Source organism: Lactuca serriola, chromosome 4, assembly GCF_051521515.1.
Source record: "Lactuca serriola cultivar US96UC23 chromosome 4, Lser_US96UC23_V15, whole genome shotgun sequence".
Classification (NCBI taxonomy): Eukaryota; Viridiplantae; Streptophyta; class Magnoliopsida; order Asterales; family Asteraceae; genus Lactuca; species Lactuca serriola.
Window position 1 is genome coordinate 219,784,797 of NC_136411.1, and position 8,952 is coordinate 219,793,748.

Sequence of the window (8,952 nt, forward strand, 5' to 3'; positions counted from 1 at the left end):
TAAATTCAAGGAAGGGTAAGATCATCTTGTGAATCTTTTTCCCTATTTCACAGTCTAAGTGCAACTGAGTAATATTCGCATATAAACGTTTTGCAATTAAACAAAAAACATTTCGTTGTTTTAAAAACTTTAAATTGTCTCATTGCAAATAAATAAGTTCATCTCTGGCTCTAACTAACTCTGTCTCCTTCAGCTCAATCCACATCCTTCTATCCTCACTCTTCGAAGACACCCTGCTGAGTTGGTCAGTTAGGTTAGAGTTCGCTAAGCGAGTTTGCATGAGACTACCACTTAAGTTAGAAAATTTAAGCTTTAGTTCATTTAATTCTTCTTCATAGTTTGTGATGGGAACTTTAAGTGATTCAAGGATGGATTGTACCTTTTTGATCTACCGATCACAATCGTTGATCCTCTCACTCATGGGCTTGGCTGAAAAACACTTGTCCTCATTCAGCTTCGGCTCCTTATGCTCACCTTCGGTTGGTCATCCAGCAGTAACCATTAAACATTTCCCAGCCGAACTAGTAACTTCCTTTTTTCCACATAAGCTCTTCCATGTGACGGTTTTCTCACTTCTTTATCCTCAGAATCGGTTGACCAAATTTCGACGCCACCGAACTCATCTTCATCCACATTTTCCTGCACAATCAAAGCATTCATTGAACTATTAGTTGAATTCTTTTTCTTTATTTCTTCCAACTTTCGCATGTAATAAGACTCATCATCTTCACCGTCCCTTTTCTCAGCCATCTTCCCTAACATGCAATCTTTGGCTAAGTGGTTCTTGTCATGACAATAATTGCAATCGAATCCAGAGTCTCCTACAAGCTTGCATTCTTTCTTGTCGTCATCCTTTTGAGAGGTGTTCTTCATTTCTTCTTTTACCTTCTCAGAATTGTAACTTCCTTCCCAGATTCGGTTCTTATTGACAAGGAACTTCTTTCGTGCAAACTTCTTTGGGTTGGTGACCATCATTGCATATTCTTCGCTGGTAAGATCACACTCAGACATATCTGAATCCTCCTCTTCTTCTGCTACACTTTTGCCTTTTGAGACAAGGGCCAGCGATCCCACACCCGAAACTACCCTTACCTCCTTGGTTACCACGCTTGCATGGGATTTAAGAATACCCATCAGTTTCGCTAGCGAATATGATTTAAACTGTTCATGAGCTTTCAAAGTTGAAACTACTGCCATCCATTCTGGTCTTAAGCCATTCATGAAGGTCACCTTCTGCTCAATCACTTTTCTTTCAATGTCATGCTTGATCATCTTGATGAGGAGATGATTGAAGGAATTGAAGGTCTGTATCAGTTTCTCTTCAGGTTTCTGTTCAAAAGCTCCAAATTCTGAGAGCAACAAGGTTTGTATCGAGTGTTCTAGATCCTCATCGGTTGAGTATAGTTCTTTTAACCTATCCCAAATTTCTTTAGCCGTCATGCATGAACCGATTAAACGAAAAGTGTTAGATTGCAATGTGAATCTGATCATTCTCATGGCTTTCACGTTACATAGCAGCTTATCCTTTTCGTCTTGTGGAATCTTCTCTATGTCCACCAAAAGCTTATTATATTCTTTTTGAGTCTTTACTGTCCTGTTCATTACAGAATGAACAAACGGCCCAATTGTGATAGCTTCCCAGGTGAGATAACCATTATCTTCAAATCCAACTACGTAATCTTCAAAGTGATGTGCCCACACTTCATAGTCTTGAGTGTAAAGAATGTGAACCCTTGTAGTGGATCCAATGTTGTTGGAGATGTTGTTGGGATTTGTTTGAGAATCGTCATGTGACATGATGAGCCTTTCCTAGGTACTGCAAGAATCAGGCCTGTAAACTTGAGATTAGGGTTTTATCAAACACAAGAGTTACCGTCGACAGGAAGAAGACGGCTTCTTTATTTTCGATAAAAGCAGAAACCCCAAAGAGTTCTTCAAACAGAAGGGATGCGTATTGATTACACAGTCTCCTGCTCTGATAAAATTGTTGAAATAAAGTTCTAGTAGGATCGATTGATTCTTAGCAGAAAAGCAATAAATAAAGATATAAAGAACACATGAATAGTTTAATTGATGTCGAATGATTAAGCTTTAACACCTCAGAAGAGCTCGACTAAGAACTTCGACTGTAGAGGTGTTTAGGGTTACAAAACAATAATAACAATAATGACGATCGTATCTAAGGCATACTGTGACAACCCGATATTTCAAATCTTTGTAATGACCTAAAAAGTCAAGTATTGTAACCACTTTTGAGTTAATAAAATTAACTTTGATAATAAAATGTCCAAAAAGTTCTATTTAAATTCCCTCTATGTTTAAACCTCATTAAACCGAGATCGTACGTAAAAAGAATGCCCAAATCCGGCTTCGTATATTGAAGTTAAGATTTTTCCAAGTTCGGCCTAGCAACAGACAACTAAAAACTCGAATCGGAGATCGAGCGACTTTTTGCCGGAATGACCTAAACGAGAATCAAAGGTCTCGACAATGGTATTTCAGCGGTGAAAAGTCTGGCAAAAACCGACGTCAGATAAAGAAGTTATGAATTTTTAAAGAAAAATTCCTTAATCACGTCATTTTATAATTAAATAATAAAAATAATTTCGGAATTTGCCAACGGAGTCTAAACGAAAGTTGTAGAGCGTAGTCTCACCTTCGCGTGCATATAAAGACCATCGAAAACGGAGTTCGTATGAAGGAGATATGATTTTTTTGAAGTTTATTAAATAATTTATATATATATTTAAATCAAAAATCCGGTAATATCCGAAGGAAGAGCCAGCGTCCTCATCCGAGTTACGCGCTGCGTAACCTCGTACGCCCCGCGTACCCGAGGGCCTTGGTCTCGGTCCATCCACGTCGCCCCTATGCGAAGCTACCGACCCGCCCCATCCGACCCGCCCCATCCGACCCGTCCCATCCGATCCGTCCCATCCGAAGCCGAGGCAGTCGAGGACTCGCTCATGCATGACGTACGCGTACGTGCTGCGTACGAGCGTACGCCCCGTGTATGAGGCTTCTCAGACCCCCCTATAAATAGAATGTGAGGGTTTCCGGAAAAATTGCTCATTTCTCTCCTTTCTCTCACGATCTTGCCTCGATTTCCGTGCCCGTTCAAACCCGAAGCTTTGGTCTTTTTGCTCAAGTCCCGAGGGTCGATTTTACTCCCGAGATTCCAGAGAATCCCGAGAAAAATCTGTTTCTCAAGACGAAACTCTGCCCGGTTTTCCATCTCGCTATCTTCAAACTTTCAAGTGAGTTCATACCCCTTAATTAACCTCTTTAAGATATTCTAAATGCTTTTATATGCTTTCAAGGGGGGGAATACAAGTAAAACACACGAGTATTATCGTGTGTTACATAAAGAATTATTTTATATGCTTTTATATATCCAAATCACATGTGATTTATAAACTTTATAGGAAACTTTCGTATATAAAATATGTTACAATAGAATTCTATCTTTTGAAATATAAATTGTTGTAATGCATGTATAAACTAAACATTTTCTTAGATGTTATGTATACTTGTCTATCATAGGCTCTACAAAAATCTATACTTTCATAACAAGTGATTCCTTTTCTAGGTATTTCTAAACAAAAGAGACATACTTTTAGAAAACTATAATAGGTATAGTTTTACGAGGATATTGCTAACTTTTACATACTAGAAACATGATTTTCAAGAAGTCACTTTCATATACAAGAACAAACGAACATTTTAACACGTAAATCTGTTTTTATACCACGATTTTGTGAGACATAAACTTCACGTACGTTCGAGTACACATTTCAAGTCCTGTATTATATACCAGAATCCATTGGAGGGGGAGCATGGTGTTTGTGTATAGATCTATACGGGCTTGACAACCCGCGCCCTGACTGTTAGCTACAGTCCACCGTTTGGGGTAACAAACGTCATAACATTCCAACGCCTGAAGAACGTTGTGTATAGGCATTCCGAGTCAATAGTATGGTTATAAAACTCACATGGGGTATTAAAAATGCATTGATTTACAAGGTTTTCAAACACATTTGGTTATTTCACACTTACATACATTTCAGAAACAAACATTGGTCTTGAGAGAAGGCTACTTTTATACTCGTAGAAAATATAGGATTTTCTAAACACAAACAAACAAGGACAAAACATTTCATTTTCATACAAATATTGTCATTTAAATACTTATGAAACTCACCAGCTTAAATGCTGATCTACTCTTTCAAAATTTCTTGTATGTCCCAGGGAATCAGTAATTTCAGGTATCATTATGCTTTTGATGAAGGGATGCTGCGGCGCCAGTTTAATCTCATATTTTGACATCATATTGTAATTGGTTTTGAACATGTAACTTTTGACAAATGTAAACTTTCAATTAATTATGTGATGGTTGTATTGCTTTCTTTACTATGTATTCTATTGTTACGCTACCACATGAAGTCATCCGCTCCCGAACGTTTCCGCCGTTCAGGTTTGGGGGTGTGACACATACATGCATGCACTATAAATAGCTTAACCCTAATCAATAATCACGTATAGACAAGACCCTACGTATATACAAAAAACTAAGCCCATAACGCAAGGTCTCCAATGAAGTTCTTTAGCCATATCGTCTCCTTCGATGCCTCACTTGGCTATATACTCTGATTCGCATGTTGAATCAGCTACAATCTCTTGTACTGAACTTTTCCAAGTTATTCCTCCACCATTTAGGGTAAATATCCAGCCCGACTGAGAGCGGAAATTATCTCTGTTGGTCTGAAAGTTGGCATCACTATACCTGGTTACTCTTAAGTCATCACTCCCACCGAGGGTAAGGACCCAGTCCTTAGTCCACCACATGTACTTTAGAATGTTCTTTACCGCAGTCCAGTGAGCTTTACTAGGATTCCCTTGATATCTGCTAACCATGCACAGAGCAAAGCCAACATCAGGGTGAGTACATGTCATAACATACATGATCGATCCAACAGCAAAAGCATATGGTATTCGACTTATTTCTGCAATCTCAGCATCTGTACTTGGATTTTGAGTCTTACTCAGTTTGGTATTGCTCTGGATAGGTAACTCTCCTTTCTTAGACCCCGCCATGCTGAAACGTTTCAACACCCTGTCCAAGTAGGTAGTTTGACTAAGTCCTATTAGTCTTTTACTCCTATTTCTTAATATCCTTATCCCTAGAATATAAGCAGCTTCTCCGAGGTGGTTCATAGCGGAACATTTCCCAAGCCATGACTTAACCTCCTGCAAGGTTAGGATGTCATTCACTAGGAGTAGTATGTCATCCACATACAATACCAGAAAGCTAACTATACTCCCACTAGCTTTGACATATACACATGGCTCATCCTCGCTTCTTGAGAAACCAAACTCTTTGAATTTGTCATCAAAACAAAGATTCCATCGGCGAGATGCTTGATTTAATCCATAAATGGATTTCTCAAGCTTGCACACTCTATTAGGGTACTTTGCATCAACAAAACCCTCTGGTTGATTCATGTAAACATCCTCAGCCAACTTCCCATTAAGGATAGTGGTATTGACAACCATTTGCCACATTTCATAATCATGAAATGCAACTATGGCTAGCATAACCCTTATAGAATTAATCTTCGCTACTGGTGAGAAGGTATCGTCATAGTCAACTCCAAGAGTTTGAATAAAGCCCTTCGAAACCAATCGCACCTTATAAGTGTGTACTTTCCCATCCATGTCGGTCTTCTTCTTGAAGATTCATTTGCACCCGACTGTCTTACGGCCTGGTACATTGTCAACCAAGTTCCAAACTTGATTTTCATACATGGACTAAATCTCACTGTCCATTGCCTCTTTCCATTTAGCAGACTCAGGGCCTGCCATGGCTTCCTTGTAGTTTTTAGGTTCATCCAAATTTACCAGTGTGCTATTACTGATAAATGTATCACCTTCAATATTAATATGGAAACCATAAAACTCAGGTGCATTCCTAACACTACCGGAGCGCCTCAGAGGTAAGGACTCGTCAATTGGTTCAACAGGAGTTTCCTCCTTGGGTTGAGTGCTAGTGTTTGAGGTTCCTTCATCACTTAACTCTTGAAGCTCTTCAAGGTCAATTTGCCTCCCACTGTCCTCTCAGCATATGAGTTCTCTCTCGTGAAAGACTCCTCCCATTGCAACGAATACAACATTGTTACTCGGTCTATAGAAGAGATATCCACAGGATTTCTATGGGTAGCCGATGAAAATACATCCCTCACTACGAGGTTCGAGCTTGTCGTGAGTCTCTCATCTTACGAAAGCCTCGCAACCCCAAACCTTGATGTGGTCTAACGAGGGAAATCCATGTCTATATCTCGTGAGGTGTTTTGGAAACCTTTTTAGTTGGGACTGAATTAAGGATATAGGCGGTAGTCTCTAAGGCATACCACCATGATGAGATAGGTAACAAAGCTCGACTCATCATGGAATGAACCATGTCTAGCAAGGTTCGATTGCACCTCTCAGGTATACCATTAAGTTGTGGTGTACCAAGTGACGTCAATTGTGAAACAGTTCCACATTCCTTAAGGTAGTTGTGGAACTTGATACTAAGATACTCTCCTCCTCAATCGGATTGAAGCATCTTTATCTTCCTACCCAATTGATTCTCCACTTCTTGCTTAAACTCTTTGAACTTTTCAAAGGTTTCTGACTTATGCTTGATTAAGTAGCTATAGCCATATCTGATGTAATCATCAATAAAAGTCACATAGAAGTGGTTAGCATCCCTTGTGGCAGTTCTGAAGGGTCCACACACATTTGTGTGTATGAGATCCAACAGACCCTCACCCCTTGCACAAGTGCCAGTGAAGGGTGACTTTGTCATCTTTCCAAGTAAACAAGATTCACAAGTGTCATCTGACTTTAAGTCAAATGACTACAACACTCCATTCTTTTGGAGTTGGGCTATACGCTTCTTGTTAACATGTCCAAGACGACAATGCCATAAGCATGATTTATCCAAGTCATTGGACGAATTAATATGCAATACATTATTTCCTAATTTATCTACAACCATCACAGTTTCATATATGCCATTGAAAGGTAATGCTTCAAAATAAAATACACCATTAAAATAAGCATTTATCAAACCAATTTCATTATTAAAATAAAAGTAAAACCTTGTTCATAAAAACTGTGAAAGGAAATAATATTTCTCAACATATCAGACGAGTAGCAATAATTATTCAAATCTAATTTTAACCCACTACTAAGCAATAAATAATAAACTCCAATCATGGTGACATGCGAATTTTTCCTATTCCCCATGATTAAGTTCATCTTCCCGTGCTCAATATCCCTACCTCTTTTTAGACCCTACAAATCAGAACAAATGTGAAAACCACACCCTGTATCAAGGACCCAAGAATTAGCATGTGATGAGTTATTAGATAGAATAGTATAAAAACTTGCAAATGAGGGTTTGATCTTCCCATCTTCTATGTCCTGCAAGTATTTGGAGCAGCTTCATCTCCAGTGCCCTTTTTCATGGCAATGGAAGCACTCGGCTTCCTATAGATTGTAAGAGGGCGTGACAGGACCAACTTTGGTCCCACTAGAAGAGGATCCAACATGGGACTTTCCCTTATGACTCTTGGAAGGAGTCTTCCTCTTCTTTACCTTCCCATGTCCAATTGCCAAGACAGGGGTCGTTACAGTAGGAGTAAGTACAACAGATTTACCTTTCAAATTGCTTTCAATAGTTATCGAGAGACCTTGACGCTTACTTAGAGTGACCTCCTCTTTGTTCATATGATAAGTCATACGAAACTAATCATAACAAGGAGGTAAAGAGTGTAGAATAATATATATGGCCAACTCTTCATCGAAGTTGACATTTAACCTCTGCAAGTGGTCCACAAACCTTTGCATATTTTGCAAGTGGGTCGTGATGGACTCTCCATCCTTTATTTTGGTCGTGATCATGGAGATAATGATCTTATACCTCTCATGTCGAGCACTTTGATGGTAACTTTTGTCACAACTAGCATTTTAGCTAGGAAATTCTATTCTTGTGTAATCATTCAACTATTGTAAAACATATACTCTAAGTAGATATAACTCAATGCTCACTTAAATTCACCCTTTATGTTCAACAAAGAATCTAAAAACCCTAAGAATTCGGGTTTAAGTCCATATTGGACTAGGATTTCCTTATTGGGCCTAATGGACCAATAAGCATCCAATTCAACCATTTTGGGCTTGGAAACCCTATTTGGACCCTAAATGGACCCAATTCACAAATCTATAACATTTTGGACCATTTCGGCCTAGAATGATTCATTCTAACCCTAATGAGCCTTATTGGGCCATAACAACTCCAAATAACCTTAATGGACCTTAGAACCCATTCTTTTATACTATTGGGATGTGAGATACCCTAAAGGCTCAATGGGCCAAAAAATTTATGATTAGGATCTGAAAATAATAACTAAAGTTTAATGGGCTCAAACTATTCCATTCCTACCTTCTTAGCCCAAAAATATCAGCCCAACACCATTTAACAAAAAAAATGAAAAAAGGGTAGACTTTTGGATGTGTCACCTCAATATTGCATGGTGGTCATCCATGCACAATAACCACCATATAACAATACAAGTTACATGTATCTAGACAATAATTACACACTTTCTCTCTCCCCTCTTCAAACCCTCGGCGGAAGGTAAACACACACACACACATCTTCAAACTCTCTCAAGCTCTCAAGAACAACTCCTCCTCCATTCCTCAAAATTTCGAGATTTAGGGTGTTTCCAAGGGGATTTTTCACCACAATCACTATCATTGGTAAGTTATTATCAAACATAAGTATCCTCCTTTGTCTTAACATGAAAAACTCCTTCTTACATAGTTTATTCCATGATCACACCTTAGAAGCTTCATAAGCTCAAGATCCACTTCAAGGTGTTGCTAGGACCAAAATTCTTTCCA